Genomic DNA, 16,278 nt, shown 5'->3' on the forward strand with positions numbered 1-16,278 from the left:
TTAGTAATTTAGTAATTTAGTAATTTAGTAATTTAGTAATTTAGTAATTTAGTAATTTAGTAATTTAGTAATTTAGTAATTTAGTAATTTAGTAATTTAGTAATTTAGTAATTTAGTAATTTAGTAATTTAGTAATTTAGTAATTTAGTAATTTAGTAATTTAGTAATTTAGTAATTTAGTAATTTAGTAATTTAGTAATTTAGTAATTTAGTAATTTAGTAATTTAGTAATTTAGTAATTTAGTAATTTAGTTATTTATTGATTTAGTAATTTAGTAATTTAGTAATTTAGTAATTTAGTAATTTAGTAATTTAGTAATTTAGTAATTTAGTAATTTAGTAATTTAGTAATTTAGTAATTTAGTAATTTAGTAATTTAGTAATTTAGTAATTTAGTAATTTAGTAATTTAGTAATTTAGTAATTTAGTAATTTAGTAATTTAGTAATTTAGTAATTTAGTAATTTAGTAATTTAGTAATTTAGTAATTTAGTAATTTAGTAATTTAGTAATTTAGTAATTTAGTAATTTAGTAATTTAGTAATTTAGTAATTTAGTAATTTAGTAATTTAGTAATTTAGTAATTTAGTAATTTAGTAATTTAGTAATTTAGTAATTTAGTAATTTAGTAATTTAGTAATTTAGTAATTTAGTAATTTAGTAATTTAGTAATTTAGTAATTTAGTAATTTAGTAATTTAGTAATTTAGTTATTTATTGATTTAGTAATTTAGTAATTTAGTAATTTAGTAATTTAGTAATTTAGTAATTTAGTAATTTAGTAATTTAGTAATTTAGTAATTTAGTAATTTAGTAATTTAGTAATTTAGTAATTTAGTAATTTAGTAATTTAGTAATTTAGTAATTTAGTAATTTAGTAATTTAGTAATTTAGTAATTTAGTAATTTAGTAATTTAGTAATTTAGTAATTTAGTAATTTAGTAATTTAGTAATTTAGTAATTTAGTAATTTAGTAATTTAGTAATTTAGTAATTTAGTAATTTAGTAACTTAGTAACTTAGTAATTGATTAATTTAGTAATTTAGTAATTTAGTAATTTAGTAATTCAGTAATTGGTGTGCGTAGATTTAGTGGACAAAAATATCCGGATTGGAAAAACACATTTTTTTTCAACTGTCTCAATAGCAAATCCAATTAGCCTTATCGAGCAGCTTTCATTTGATTCCTATTACATTCCTGTAGGACCTTTCAAAATATTGTTATTTAAATGAAAAATTTCTTGAGGCAGTTTTGAAAACTCCAATAAATTATGTACAAGAATGATTTGTTACAATCACGATAAAAAAAAATTCAATTTTTTTGCACCCTCTTGGGTGATTTTACGGTTTACAAAATGCTCAAATTTCGACATCTGCGATTGTAGTAAATGAAGTCCGATTGAGCTTATAAATTTGCATAATATTTGCATATAAAAAATCGAGAAGATCATTCTAATTGGCACCCTAAACTATACGTTTCACCTCGCATTCCGAAAAAACGACGAGTCCCAGAGAATTTTCGATTTTTGACAAGGAAATTTTTTCGAGATGACGTTTCATGTAATTTGAAGACATTTGGATTCAAAAATTCTTTTTTCTGTAAGCTATTATTTCGGAAAATATGATTATTTGAGAAACACAACACAAAGATCGATCGGATCTATACTAATACTACACTCCAGTGTTGCCAGATTTTAATCTGTACCCGAAAGGGTAAAAATCTTTCTCATCTGTACTTTTTCGTCAAAAAATCTGTACCATCGAAAATATTAATTGAAGAGAAATATCCATTTTATTAGAATGAAAAAAAAACTCAATTATTTACAACAAAATGTTATGTTGACTTACTAACTTTATATCTAGTTTTATACAAATACTCGTTTAATGTAAATGTACATTTTTCCAACATTTGCAAGCCTCGAAACACTCGTGTGTTTGATGATACTTATATATAGTGCAAACAAATTTTCGATTTCGAACGCCAAAAATGGCGTTCATCGTGTCGTTTCTGAGCCGATTTCGTAGCATAAGCGAACCGTCAATTCTTTTAAGGCATCCAATTTTTGTCCACAAATTCTACACATGTTCGCTTTCAGAAACTGTGATTTCTTTCCGGAACAACTTTAGTTTAGTTAAGCAACAAAATCATGCATTAAACACAGATATGTTCTTCACACCAAGCTTCTCAGATACGTTTTGCTTTCTTCATACCAAGAGATGCAGCTTTAGTGATTTCAAGTGTGCAAAAAAGGAAGAAATTTCACAGGCGGAAAAAATCTGTACCAATCTGTACTTTATGACGAAAATCTGTAATCTGTACCGTACAGAATTTGTACCAAAAATAATGAAAAAATCTGTACCTGTTCGCGCGCAACCGATCAGATGTTTCGGAAACTTAACAGGAAAACAGATTTGAATTTGAAGTACATTCACAAGATACAAACATAACGCGAACCACATTTATTTTCTCGACATGAAACAGACCGAGTAATAGTTTGTGAGTAAAAATACACAATATCACTTGGCTGTTGTAGATCGCGTTCGCTCGGGATCAAAATTATTTCGGCACGAACAGTACCTCAGCAGTGTGGCAACACTGCTGCACTCTGTGAACTTTTCAGAAAGCGTTTATTGTACTGATATACCGTTCCGAATCATATTTCGGACGCTGACGGGTATATGATGCGGAAAACAGATCTAAATTTTATGCACAGGTATTATTTGGTAGATATTTTTAATAAATTAGTTCAATATGCTTTTAAGCTTTCTACTTTGGTACCTATTTGATTGAAAACATAAGAAAATCATCGAATAAAATGCTTTTCAAATGAAGCGAATAAGAATCAAACTTCGGACACTAAATCAAATTTCGGACAGATTGAATTCAAATTTCGGAAACTTTATTTTGTAATTTTTTGGACGAAAATTACATTACACCTGATTATATTTTATAGTCAACTGCGAAACACTTACAAAGCAATCACAGTAAACTGTTAACGTTGATGAGAACTGATGAAACACGGGAGAAATTTGAATGTTTATGAACGGGTAAATTCTACGTGCTCACGCTAATCAAACGTCAAACACAAACGATTATGAGTAGTGCTGTTGAATTTTTTCCTACTATGTAATAATTCAAATGTAATTCTCAAATGGAGTGATGGGGAAACCAAGGAATTACCCTAAAGAAGCAATTGTTAATTAATTTTATAGTTGTATCATCAGTGTGTGAAGCATTTCAAGATGTTAGAACAAAGTGTCCGGAATATGATTCAGAACGGTATGTGAATTTTGAAATATTCCTTCTCCAGTGCTAAACTGAATCAGGGGTTTTCTAGAAATATTCCTCCTCCAGAGCTCAATTTTACTAACATCCCGGCGTCATCGGTTTACCCAAAAGAATCTCATCTCCTGTTTGGATTCTTCAGCGAACAACTTTTGGGACAGAAAATAATAATAACACAAGCCCACACCGGATAGACCCTTTGCGAAATTAAAAAAAAGGATTTATGACACGTCACGATAAGGTTAAATTATGTTTTTCCTCCACAATTTTTTTTTCTGCCCATTATAAAAAATGGATCAAAGATGGTTTCCAGGAGCTCGTATAAAGGGAAAACTTTGAAAGTATAATGTTCGCGTTTTTTTTTTGTTAGCCGAGTAAATGGAAAATGTGAACCAACAGAATTGCTGGCAAATTAAACCAGTACCGTCATCCCGGACATAGACTTTCGTGCGTACTGATACCAGATACCACAAAAATATTCGAAAAATTGGTAGATCAATTTGCAGCTTTCACATGTTCGAAATGACGAGACCTACAAATTACCAGAATTCAGTCGTGGCGTTCAACAGTAAAATTCGTGCCTGAAAGCACCATTGCATTGCAATCAACAAGGAGAGCAGAACAATATGTGAAACTCAATACTCCCAAAGTGGGCCTTACGGTGACATACCGCGTGTAATGGGATGTGGAAGTGGGTATAAGTTGAAACGCCTGCTCGTTGGATGGATGTCAAAAATTGATGTAACGTGAGAAGTGAAACAAATGCCAAAATCGTGATGAAACTGGTCCCCAATCAATTTGACGGCGAGAATGTGCTATTTCAAGCGAAAATCATCGTGGGAAATTTTGCTGTATAAATTGTTACGAATCGATTTTTTTGTTTGGATGCAGGACAATATAATTTAGTGTTTCATAAAAATCACAACACTTTTCTATGACAAGTAGAACACAATAATCATCTGAACGATTTTTATTGCTGAATTTCATCCAGTTATAGAGGGAAAGGAGATTAAGTGTTTTCCATCATACTTAAATGCGCCCTCTCACGCTCTATGCTGCATCGACGATTATAAAATCAGGTGTGTCGGTAATCCAATAAATCCGAATCTATGAACTTCATCCCGAAGTTCCGTTATTTTCCACGCTGACGTTATCTCCAGGCGGGGATGTAACGTAACTTAATATACTTTCTCGACCATGCATCGTTCGGAGCATCGTTTTTTGTTGGTGCTGATATTTTCCCGAACTATTCATCCATGTGTCTGGATGACGCACCGGTCGGCGATGCACATAAGGACAGAGTACAGGATCAGAGCGGAAAATGAACGAAACTCCATTACATTCGCTGACTGCATCCAATATTTCTATCCCCCGTGCATCTCACACAACCCAAACCTGCACGCCAAGCCTTAGTATAAAACCAACGGTAGAATGCAGACACTACACGCAACCCAGGTGTTATTAATGCGAAAGGTGGAAGCATTTTTCCGTTGCGTGATAAAATCATCAATAGGAAAGCTTTTGTTTTACTGGTAATACTGATCGGAATGTTTGGGTGGCAATGGAAACATCTTCTGCACATTTTTGAACCATTGTGAAATATGACCGCCGTGACCGAGTGATTGGCTTCACACGAGAGATTCGGATTCGATTCTCGTTCAGCGCGAAAGATTTTTTACCGAAGAAATTTATTTCAACTTGAACTGTAGTCACGAATATTTGAGACATGCTTTTTGACATACACACAGTGGTTCCTCAGAAATTCTAAATTAAATAGAAAAATGAACAACAATGCTTGACCGAATGAATGGTCTAGTTTTGTTATATAACCTTCAGGGCAACTAGTATCACATATGGCAACAGTGTTCGTGACGATTTTCGTTGCGATAACGACGTGACAACGTAGTGTTTGATGCAGTGAACCAGTGTAGCGATAAACACGCATGTTTTTCAAATTTTGCACATGTGCTAGAAAATACTTTAAAAAATAATGTGATGGTGTATGGATAGAGAAATTTATTCTGATATTGGATTTTTTATTCCGCTTTTAGTTTAAAAAGTTTTGAAGCTGCGGAATGAATGTTTGAAAGTAAGTAAATTTTCTACATTGAATTTATAAAAAAGTAGACCTACAAAAATTCTGCAAAAACCTCCAAAGTTTTTTTTAACAAAATGTCTTCCTTAGGGTCCCCTGTACACTTTTCGTTTATGTTACTTCTGGCCACTTTGCGAAAAAATGCCATAAATATTTTGATATCCCACACGTGTTTTTCGATTTTTTTTTTAATTTTATCCCCTCCCCCTGCACCCCCTTTCGGTTTATGGGTAAAAAGAATATTGAAAACATCTGTGAACAATATCCAATTGAAAATATCAGAGGATTCATACAACCATATTTTTTTGTAAAAATCTTATTCTAAAATATGTACGTTTCGATCGGGGTCATCCGGTTGTACGATCTTCGTCCCAGAGTCTTGTTGTATACTATGTATTTTAAAAATTCACAACAGTTACATTAAACAGATGACATACCTTTATTGAACGTGGTGCCCTTGAAGAAGTTGAGAAGCAGACACATTGTTGAGCATAACTCCCCCGCAATCAACATCGTGCTCCCCAGACGGCCATAACAATTTTCTCAGACAAATTGGAGCAACCAAACACACCGATACCTATCTCGTCAGATTGGTGCCGCACCGGAATCAGTCATGCAGTACCGCAGACACCACTTTCGAACGAACGAAAGTATTCCACAAACATCGTCCATTTTAGTTAGTGGTGGAACGATAAAATCGATGCCAATGAAATGGGCAGCCATTTCACTTTTTTGGACGCGCGTGTGTGAGTTGGAGGCCATTAGAAGCTATCCTTCAAAGCGTGGCACTTTTCCAGAATTGAAAGAGAATAGAATCTTCTATCGATTTGCTCGAGGCTGGGCGGAATTTTATTTGAATTCGGTGAATTCGAACCACGAATGCGGGGGTGTTCGTATGTTCGACCTAAATGGGCCCATTTTAGGATAAAATTGTCCTTCATTCGCTGGGATGGAATAAACGTAAATGCACAAAACAATCAATAGAATCTTTACATACGTCAAAATGGTTTTAATGGAGCAATTCGGAGTGATTTATATTGTTGAGTTTTAAAACAAAAAATGGGTGGGTAATATCAATGATATAACCGCAAGATTGACGTGGGACTACCTTAGCTTAGCAATTATTTGTTTGTATTGATCAAATTTTTGATTGAAAGCAACAATTTCCGAATTCAATATATCTGCTTTGTGAGTAAAGAGATTGAATAAATGTCATGTAAGGTCAATTCACGCATTGTGATAGATTATGTTCTTCGTTAGAAGTAAATTTAATGACAGTCCTTTACGTTTGGTATGATATCTAGGACAAAATAGGTGAACGACAGAATTATCAAACGATTATTTATTTAACATTTCGTTCTGAAGTTTGCATCTCTCAAGCGTACGTACTGCTCGAACCGCGAATTTGCTTGACTTGATGAACTTCAGGCACTCAGTTTCAATTTTAACATGTACGTCAAACGCATATTATTTAATCAATATGCCTTATCGCAGCAAATGGTTATCAACATTTTGACTAAACATCAAATGGTATGCGTAAAAATTCAGTGAGCAGAAGATATGAATGCATATCCTTCAATACAATATTGAATAACCGAACCAAAGCGTTGTGTTCGTACCTGCTTTTGCAATCCATGTTAGGAAAACACTTTTCGGAGTACAAAAAAAACATGCGAGTGCAGAAGTACCCCCGGCTTGCATGAATCAACAACTGCAATTTTTTCTTTTTATACTATAGAGGCTTTTACCTTGAAAGTTCATTCGCCTCTAATGTCTGCACGATTTTCCCAGGTTCCTAAGTTTAGAAGACCGTGGTTAAGGAAACATATTCTAGTCTGCACAAAGGCAAGCGAGTACAAAAATACTCGTAGTTTGCATTTATTTACAAAGTCTCTCCCAAAAACACCGTGGTTTTGAAATCTATGTTAGGCAAACACATTTCAGTCGAAACAAAAATGCCCCCGACTTACATGAATTTGCAATGCCAATTCCCCCAGACACCTTGGTTCTGAAGTCTGTGTTGGGGGAACACATTTCAGTCGGAACAAAATTATCCCGACTTTTATGTATTTGCAATGCCGATTTCTCCAGCATTGCTTGGTTTTGATGTCTGTGTTAGGGAACACATTTCGGTGAGAATAAAAGTTCACATACTTTCACGTATTTGCCATGCCGATTTTCCCAAGGCTGATTGGTTATGATAGCTTTGTTGGGGAAACCGTAAATCGGGCCAATCAAAACGAGGCAGTTAGGGCGTTCAGATAACGCCCAACATTTTACAGTTATTCAATTGTTTATATAATGAAAAACTACATTTTATTAATTGCGATAGAAGCGTAGGAATATTCCCTATCATTTGATGCAAACATCTTTCCGATCCAGTAAGAAATGTTTGAGTTATAAGCATTCGGAATGTTTCATTTTTTCCTTCATGTTCTGTGTTTAGGTTTTCAATTTACCCCCCATATACTCCGGTTAGACGTAGTTCCACGTAAAAAAAATGCATGTAAATCGAAATTGGGTGCTTCGCTGTTATCGTGTGTGAAAATGGTAGCTCTTTTTGATAAATTAACGGCACCATAGATTATGATATGAAGAACTGAATGGTATATTATGGTATATTGGTATATTTTGACAGGCACTTTCTTTGGAAAGTTTTCCTTTTTCTGTGGCGGAATTATATTAGGATTCATCAAATTGTAAAACAAAATTATTCTGTTTAAACTCATAGGAAATCCATCGTTTGTGGTCTGATTCATATTGAAAGCTCATGCCCAAAGATTCGTGTAGATCTTCTTCATCGACCATACAACGTTCCTGAAGGAGCTTCGCCGTCTCAATGTAGCATTACTTGCGGCATTTTTATTAGTACATACTTAGTACATACTGCCAAATAACACGCCTTGAATTTATGGAGCAATTCCAAATGGAATCGACAAATGACAGAACATGAGTATTTTTGATTCGAATTAAAGTTTTCCACAGCATTTTGACATTTTTCGACTCAAGTGTAACTTTTGAAAAAGGCGTATCGATTTTAGTAAAAGAAAATGTTGATGATTTATATACGTTCTCAGATTTGTTGAAAATCAAATTTGAAACAAATTTCATCGTACTTTTAAGGAACAAAGTTATTGAAAACACATCCACAAAAGAAGGTAAATTATAATTACAAGCAAAAGTAATACTCGACGGCTTAAATAACAAAATTTTTGTATTGTATGACTTCCAGCAAAAATCGATCGGATCTCATGAGTTATTGGACTGATGCCTCACCGATTTTTATCTGAATAAGATCGTCGACCTCAATGAATCCTCAAATGTTTAATAGTATTTTCAATGGGAATGCGAGAATAAAATAGAAATGAAATTGATGTTTTAAGTGTTTTATTTTCAATTATCTTTTACATAACCAGTAAGCAGTAAATCAGGTAGCTGATACGAAGCCTTACTAGAATTACTTTCTATTTAAATTTCTGTAGCTGACAAATCCATAAGAAATGAAACTTGAGAACGCTATTCTCTTAAATTCATAGAACCTTCCCAACCCTCTGCACTCATGTAGTTGTGGAGCACCGTTACCACTTCCACATGTTTATCAGCAATTTTTGGAAGTAATTATATTAGGTTAGGGAAAAGTAATCCATTGTTTTTGGGTGAAATTCAAAACTAGTTTTGATATGCTTCGGATTGTCCGATTTGGGTCAAATATACACCGTTGGGAAATGTGTTGCCATTCTAAAGGTAGCTTCATAATGTCTCTACCATAGAGGTCTTGGTCCTTATTAGCGAAAAGCCATAGCAATAGATTTTTACAACCTTCTCTTGATCCCAATTTCTTGTCACTCTGGAAATTTTCCAATGCTAGAAAAGGTGATAATCGTTTAGTGCCAGGTCCGAACTATATGGTGGATGCATTAAAACATTCCAATCAAGCTCTCGGAATTGAATTTAAAAAAAAATTAAAAAAATTAAAAATGTTTTTTTCAAATATCTCGAGAATAGCTGCCTTCTAAGATTGATGAATAGCTTTTTTACTTTAAACCACATCGGGATTCATAATTTGTGGCTAAAAATAATTGTTAACACACAAAAATTTTAAGTTACAAAAATTCGTCAAAAATAGTTTCACCATCTTGGACTCAATTTTTAAATTTTCTACATAACTTCTATTTTATATTAGAAAAATAAATAAATTGTATTTTAGATATTGCAAACTATTTTTGTTTTGTAAATAAAAAAATAGTGATATTTTTTCTCATTGTATATTTTTTATTACTCTATTTTCAATTTTCAATGCTTTTCAATACTCTATAACTCTTTCTAAGAGACTATTTCGGTACGACTCATAGTTTTTGAGATATAAATTATCAAAGATTTCTCTTACTAAAATCCAAAAGTTACACTTGAGTCAAAAAATACCCAAATGCTGTGGAAAACTCATATTTAGCTTTTTTAGTTTGATTTCATTTGAAAATGCACTTTTCTAAGTGGCAAGAGAAAAAAAAAATTTACGAAAAATCCACCGACCAAGACGTGAATCGAACCTCCGGCATGATAGGTGTGACGCTAACCACTCGGCCACGGGAGCACGGATCGAGTAGATATCCTGATGAAATTAAAATTACTGAAAAACTCGCTAGAGAGCTCATATTTAGCACCTGATGCGCATATGTTTTCGTTACAAGTATAACTATGGTTTCAAGATCTACGAGGAAGGGTAAATGAAAAAATAGAGTGTGGTGTCCAGGACAATACCGCATTGTCGAATATGATACCGAGTCGATTGAATATGATTGATTAATGATTCGTTCTTGCCCTCGCCGGAACAATACACTACCTGGTCATATGTCGCAATTTGTTTTTTTCATTAACAATGCACGCATTTCACTGATATACATCGTTGACGTTTTCCTTATTTAGTTATTATAGTGATGTGATGTCACACATCCCGTTTACCCGAACTAGATATCTCAGCGGTCTCTTCGCAGTTGACATACACTTCAGCCACAAGCGATTATATACTGGTTCAGCATCACAATTATTCCACATTTCTAATAAACAAACATAACGCTATGGTAAAGATTTGGAAAAGACACCTATTTCAATGCATGAAAACAATCATGTGTGCGCACCATTGAATAATACACTCTACTCGAAAAAAATGTAAAACAACAGTTTTTAAATATATATTTATCAGAATCGACCTGCGGGGGTGTGGCCACAGATGCCAGACCTACAGAAGATCGATACGGATTTGTTTGATTTTTTTTTCAAAAAATACCCTATGCAAAATTTCAGTTCAGTCGGACTTAAGGGAGAGTGGCGCAAAGCAGTCAAAGTTTTAGTTTTTTGGAATTCGAAAAAGGTCCCACAGTTTCTATTTTTGAAAAAAAAAATCGACATGGCAAAAGATCTCGACGTTTCATGTAATATTTTTTTAAAAGATCATTTTCATATTTTAAATTTTTCAATTTTTTGATCGAGTGTATTTTTTCAACTTGATTTTTTTTTAAATTAGCACATTTTTATATGAAAACACTCCTCTCAAATTTTATTCGTAAATCTCCTCTCATAATCAAAATTTCAAATGAATGATCAAAATGAATAAAATGATTTCAAAACAATTACGTATTTTATGGCATCTTAATCATATACATTCATATACCGTTGACTTCCGAAATATATGAATGGACGAATTGTCGAAAACCAATGTTTATTTTTTCAATTTCCCCCGAACTTGTTGCATCTGTCTAGTGAATGCACCCTTCGGATCTGTAATATTCTTGGTTGAATCTGACGATGTTCAGTCTCTTAATCTCGTTTTCGACATATGTGTCGAACGCATACGCATATCCCTCAATAATTAAACTGAAAAATCAAAAAATAAAACAATGGTTTTGTGGTCATTAGAAGTCATATCTTTCAATGTCGCTAGAGTCAAAACAAAAAAAAATGTTTTGAAATGAGTAATGGTCAATTGTTCAAACAAAAAAATTGGTGGGTTATATCTATGATATAACCGCAAGGTTCACGTGGGACTACCTTATCGTACTAATCATTTGTTTGTATTGATTGAATTGAATTCAATATATTTACTTTATGAGTAAAAAGATTGTATAATTCCATGTAAGGTCAATTCATCCATTGTGATAGATTATGTTCTTCGTTAGAAGTAAATTTAATGACAGTCCTTCTACGTTTGGTATGATGCCTAGGACAAAATATGCGAACAGAAGAATTATCAAACGATTATTTCATTTTACGTTTGCTTCTGAAGTTTGCATCTCTAAAGTGTACGTACTTCTTGAACCGCGAATTTGCTTGATTTGATGAACTTCAGGCACTCAGTTTCGATTTTGACATTATACGTCGAACGCATATTGTTTAATCAATAGGCGTCATCGCAGCAATTGGTTATCAACATCTTGCCTAATCATCAAATAGTATGCGTAGGAATTCAGTGAGCAGAAGATATGAAGGCATGTCCTTCAATGCAATCTCGAATAACCTAGCCAAAGTGTGGTGTTCGTACCCGCTTTTGTAATCCGTGTTAGGAAAACACTTTTCGGAGTGCAAAAAAAACATGCGACTGCAGAAGTAACTTCGGAGGACCGTGTTAAGGAAAAATATTCTAGTCAAAAGTACTCGCAGTTTGCATTTATTTGCAGAGCCGATTTCCCCAGACATCTTGTTAGGCAAACACATTTCAGTCGGAACAAAAATGCCCCAGAATTGCATGAATTTGTAATGTCAATTTCCTCACCTTAGTTCTAAAGTCTGTGTTGGGGAAACACATTTCAGTCGGAACAAAAAAGCCCCCGATTTACATGTATTTGGAATGCCAATTTCCCCACGCTCCATGTATTTGAAGTCTGTGTTAGGGAAACACATTTCAGTCGGAGCAAAAATACCCCCGACTTTCATGTATATGCAATGCTGATCTCTCCAACGCTGCTTGGTTTTGAAGTCTGTGTTAGGGAACACATTTCGGTGAGAACAGAAATCCCCATACTTTCATGTATTTGCAATGCTGATTTCCCCAAAGCTGCTTGGTTTTGATGGCTGTGTTAGGGAAACCGTAGATCGGGCCAATCAAAATGATTCAGTTAGGGCGTTTAGATAACGCTTAACATTTTACAGTTATTCAATTGTTCATCTAATGAAAAATAACATTTTATTAATTGCGATAGAAGCGTAGAAACATTCCCTATCAATTGATGCAAACATCTCTCCGATCCAGTAAGAAATGTTCAAGTTATAAGCATTCGGTGTCTTTCATTTTTTTCTGCTTGTTCTGTGTTTAGGTTTTCATTTTACCCCCTAATATACTACGGTTAGACGTAGTCCCACGTCAATAAGTCCGTTTCGTCTATTTTGATGAAAACGACAAAGAAAGGTGACAACATCTTGTCACATTGTTTGTCGAAGTTCCCAAAATAAAGGGTTATATTAGGTTGGGGTAAAAGTAATCCATAATTTTTTCGGTAGCTAGCCTATGTGATCGATATCGCGCATGATATTGATCATACAATTTCAAGTACATGCTCTTTGTAAAGATGACATTTCGCACTAAAAAAAATCTTTTGCTGTTTTTTGTTTCTTCCGTTCAGTTGTGGTTACATGGTGTTCACAATGGAAGTCAAAAAAAAATCTGTAATTATTTTTAGTGTAATACACTAAATTCAGATCTCTATTGTCAACAACTGGACCGTTTGAAGCAATTCATTGACTAGAAATGTCTAGAATCAGGCAGCAGAAGAGATGTTGTGTTCCTGATGGCCACACATGTATATAGTGACTCGTCAGAAACTCCGGGATCATGTTTGGGATGCTTTAAAGCCTCCACCTTATAATCCGAACCTGGCACAAAGGGACTACCACCTTTTTCTCCCATTACAAACCTTACTGAGTGATAAGAAATTTAGATCAAGAGATGACTGTAAAAAATTTTTCGCCAATAAGAATCAAGACTTCTATGAGAGAGGCATTATGGTTTCAACAAAGCAGTGCATATTTGATCCAAATCGGACAATCTGAAGCATATGAAACAAAGTTTTGAATTTCACACAAAAATAATGGATTACTTTACCCCCAACCTAATATTTGGATATACTTTTTTTTTTGGATAGAATTTTGAAGCATGGCTTAAATTTCATTCTGCAACTATAAGAGGACCATCAATTTTTCTTGTTGAATAAAAATAAATTCAAATTGGAATCATTCCTCCATCAAAACAAATTCTTCAAGCAAAGCATCACAAATAAGCGCATTTCATCTGTTTCGTGGAACATTAACATTAAATGAAGCCATCGCTTTCCAGTTCACCATCGGGCTGAATTCTCCACTGTTCTCCTTGGAAGCGGAGAATCACATTCCAAACAACATCAGTTGGTTGTCTTGTTGAAATTGTTTCATCTTTATCACAATTATTCACAACGGCTGCCAGGTTCAAGGAAACGCTTCGCCGTAACCAACGTCTCGTCGGCTGGTTGCAATAACAAGATTGTGATGCAACAACCGCATATAAAATATTTTATAACCCATTTCCCAGAGTCATTGAAATACTTTCACCCGCATTCGTCTTGATCGTGAAAAATGTGTGGGCAGACGATAAAAAATATAACCGTAAAAACCCTCGGCTCGGAACGAAATTTTCGTTGAAACTGCAGACTGACAAATGTTGGGAATCGTAAAAACATACTCACGTACTGGCCAAGCGACACGCGGGACTTGGTTTACACCCTTCTACACTTGTTACTGATTTCCGGAATCCTTTGAAGGAAGCACTTGACAATGATGATGATGATAACGATAGTGCGGCTATTTTTTTCTCTTTCCTTTTGCTACGGTCGTTGAGTTCAACGTGTCACGTGGTAATCCTCTGTTTATTACAGCTCACTAGACAGTAATCCGTATTTCACATCATTTTCTACAGCACCCGGTGAGTGAAACTCTTTGCTGGTTGAATCCATACGCCACTCCGCACAGCAATTACACACTTCTCTACTTCTGACACAAGTACAATTATTTCCGAAGAACTCTCATGGAACGCTTATCGTACACTTTTGGGCACTTTAGTGAACGCTGGTTATCACTGCATCTGAGGCATATGTTCCAATGATGTTTACAACGTTTTGTGTGGCTGCTGGTGGTTCAATGCTTGCCTATTAGGATCACGTCCAATTGTCTTCATTCAAATACGTCTATTGGAAAGCACTTTGTCAGCACATACCAAAATCACTTCTACCGTGATAAACACTGAGAGCGGATTTTTTTCGGGAAAATAACACCCTTAAGCACTCACTTTGTTGACACTTGGCACGCATACATGTAACCGGTCAAAAAAGGGGAAATTCCTTCGGATCACTAGAACACGGTCGCTTTATTTTCATCTATCGCCTGGCGGTCGAATTTTCCTGCTACTCATCGCAACAACCCAAATCACAATCAATCACCAGTTTGAGCAGTCTAATTCTGCGTTACAAAAATATACCCATCATGATGTGGGATTTGTTTTTTGTCGCTCGAAGGCACTCACTGAGAACAGGCGAGGAAAGAAAAAATATCCACCGCCAGCATTCATCACCATGTACTGGCCCTTTCTCATTCGGAATCATTCGGCGATAGAACTCCCCATAATCAGGTAAATAATTGATCTTGTTTCATATTTCACTGCAGGCTACGGAATGGGCTCCCTCCCGGAAAAAGGAAAACTCATCCCGGAATTCCATTCACAATCTAACCGATGAGGGTGAACACACTCCACACACTTGCACCATTCGCTCCTTTTTTTCGTGATCATGCTACACACCGTCAGGCCAAATGACAACAAAATACAATCATTCAGCAATCACGAACACCCGAATACTGACACGACAGAACCCAATGTGCAAGTCCAGGATTCATACGACAGCGGCGGCGGCCAGTTCGTGACGAAGCGAGTGAAGGAACTCGACCAGGTGGCGCGCAAGTACCGCTCTCTCGTCCGTCTTTTGCTTCAGAAGGATCGGCATTACTCGAGAGACACAGCATCATGAAAAACAAGAGATGGATTCCCACGGCAGGACAGCTCACAGCATTGAGATGTTTGACGTTTGTTGGGCATGCGTGGTACGCGTGGTACACTATTTTGTGGGTTTTTTTTGGGGATGTTTGCTGCATGGGTCAATGGATAAGTCCCAGCGAAATAACCGTTGCCTTTAAGTCATATTTCACTTTTTTTTACGTATTCTTCCAGTGAGAGGGAGCAAAATCAGAAAACATTCAACGTTTTTACTACGCTTAAAACTACGCTATATTTTGTTTCGAGTCGCTTGTTTATAACTGCGAATATTATTTTATAATACTACGAAAATTTTGAAATAACCATTCTACCTGTTTGGTCGAAATGTATTTTTTATTGTAGAATCATTTGACGATAATTTTTTGAAGATTCATTCTTGTGCTCGCAGAACAATACATGCTCGAGATAAGCGCAGTCCGGTCATCCTTAGTGGAGAAAGTTTTGCTACTGGCAAGCGAAACCAAATCACATACAAAATTCCAGAACGATATTTACTTACGTGGTGACTAAATAAACGAAATAAACTCTATATGTTAATCTCAACAACCTCGCGTTATATATACACTTACCGGTGACTATCGGCACAATTGGAAACAGAAATTACTTTCTTTTTGATATAAACAATCGAGCTGCGATAATTGCTTTCCACTATTGACTGTTAGTACAAAGGCGATTTAGATATTCAAATGCGGATGTGGCTAGTCTATTGGCTACTCGGACATTTGTCCGCATGATTTATTGCTCTTTTTGTTTGGGAACGTAACGAACGTAAATCGCTCGTTCGAAATGCAAATGCAACGTTTGTACTACAGACACTGTGGAGAGAGGAAAGAT

The 16,278-nt window shown here is 34.9% G+C and overlaps 1 long non-coding RNA gene across 4 annotated transcripts in view; it reads right to left on the bottom strand.

The window, feature by feature from the left end:
* LOC129779083 (uncharacterized) overlaps positions 1–15,356 on the bottom strand; it is a 144,067-nt gene extending 128,711 nt beyond the window's left edge. Inside the window, exon 1 of one of the 4 annotated variants that reach the window (XR_008743561.1) lies at positions 14,091–15,356. This is a non-coding gene — a long non-coding RNA (uncharacterized LOC129779083). Of the gene's footprint in view, positions 1–14,086 lie in introns of all 4 variants that reach the window. The other 3 variants (XR_008743560.1, XR_008743562.1, XR_008743559.1) reach the window with 3 other exon arrangements.
* Positions 15,357–16,278: the final 922 nt, after the last annotated feature.

Source organism: Toxorhynchites rutilus, chromosome 3 (genome assembly GCF_029784135.1).
Source record: "Toxorhynchites rutilus septentrionalis strain SRP chromosome 3, ASM2978413v1, whole genome shotgun sequence".
NCBI lineage: Eukaryota > Metazoa > Arthropoda > Insecta > Diptera > Culicidae > Toxorhynchites > Toxorhynchites rutilus.